General features: G+C 46.0%; 1 pseudogene; it reads left to right on the plus strand.

The window, feature by feature from the left end:
* Nucleotides 1-609: 609 nt before the first annotated feature.
* Nucleotides 610-718, plus strand: LOC138297487 (5S ribosomal RNA; annotated as a pseudogene).
* The last annotated feature ends 868 nt before the right edge of the window (nucleotides 719-1,586 follow it).

Below are 1,586 nucleotides of genomic sequence, written 5' to 3' on the forward strand. Positions count from 1 at the left end.
TATTTCTCCAAGTCAGAGCTATTAGCAGTTGTAAACTCCCAACTGGACTTTTCTTGCCACATTAAACCTATCGGAAAAAGTGCAATTATCTACGTAACAGGCAAAAGTGCAATTAACTATGTAACAGGGTTGATGTCATACAAAGCGCTCGACTTCTGCCAGCACGATCGCGCTGCTAAAAAAGATAAAAAGTAGTCCACAAACCGGATGGAAAACAGCGAGCCTCGCATGTTTTCAGTACTTGGTCGCTGCGTTCGAGGAGGGCTAACCATTGGAAAGGCATGACGTATGCATGCCTTCCACTAATGAAAGCAAGAAGATTTTGAAAGACAAGCCCACGAACCAATGAAAGACACTGACGTGACATGGATAGGGCTCCAAACCCTTTTCTAACTACTAATGCGTCTTGCAAGCGAAACGCATGCGCAAGCGCACGCGACGCAGGCTCAACCCTAAAAATGGTGTTCCGTGTGGGTTGGGGCATTGGGCCTCCGGCAGTGAGCACATGTCCGACTTCCCAAGGGGAGCCTGTGCAGGTGCGATTAAGAGCAGCAGGCTCCGGGCAGTGGGCTTGGTGAGCAGAAGAGAGCTGAAACTGCAGCTTTTCCTGCCTACGGTCATACCACCCTGAATGTGCCCGATCTCGGAAAATAAGCAGGGTCGAGCCTGGTTAGTACCTGGATGGGAGACTGCCTGGGAATACAAGGTGCTGCAGGCATTTTGCCTCTCGCAGACACTAGGTGCTGCACGTCTTAGCTCAATTACACAGCTTCCTCGCTAATTTCATTTTCCACTTTTTATTTCCTGCACTCTTTTTTTTCCTGTCTTAAAAAAAAGAAATAAAAAAGAACAGCAACAACACTAAAATACACACTTTCCAAAGGAAAACTTGCAATTATTCTGCACTTTACACTTGGCCCAAGCTGAAGAAAGCATTTGCTCCACGACGGGCAAAGGGATCCCTAGCTAAGGCTTTGCTTTCTTGCGGTAAGCATATGCGTGAGGTCTTAAGACCAGATCTCACTTCTTGTGATGTCATTTCCTGTCAGGTCATGGGTTGTGATGCCACTACCTGTGATTCCAGGTGCGATTTCACACGCCGTGGTGTCATGTGCCGTGATGTCACTTGCATAGTGTCTAACTTGGTCAGTCCCCCCACTTATTTTCTTTAAGACTTGTGCCATGAATAAGCCTTAGCCCCCAAGAAATAGTGCTTGAGCCCACTTTTGGCAAACAAATGGAAAAAATCAGCACAGCGTGTCGGAAATGTGATAAAAGTCCGATGATGTATTCAGTGTGGAAGAATGAAATGAGTTGCAGACACTAGTGTAACAGATTCCAAAAGCAGAGCATTCCAGAAACAGGGAATAAAAAGAGGAAAGGTTCACACAATTTGAGTTGTTGTAAACGCATCCAAAGGATTTCCCGGCATTTCATGGCACTGTAAGAGGTGTCATTAACTTAACGATCCATTTCTCGACCACAGAAAGAATGGGTGAGCAGGGCGTGTGCAGAATAAAACCTGTTCAACATAGGAAAACATCCCAGCACAGAGCACATTACTCACTGTTGCGTCCTAAGCATTT

The sequence above is a fragment of the Pleurodeles waltl genome, chromosome 5 (assembly GCF_031143425.1).
Source record: "Pleurodeles waltl isolate 20211129_DDA chromosome 5, aPleWal1.hap1.20221129, whole genome shotgun sequence".
NCBI lineage: Eukaryota > Metazoa > Chordata > Amphibia > Caudata > Salamandridae > Pleurodeles > Pleurodeles waltl.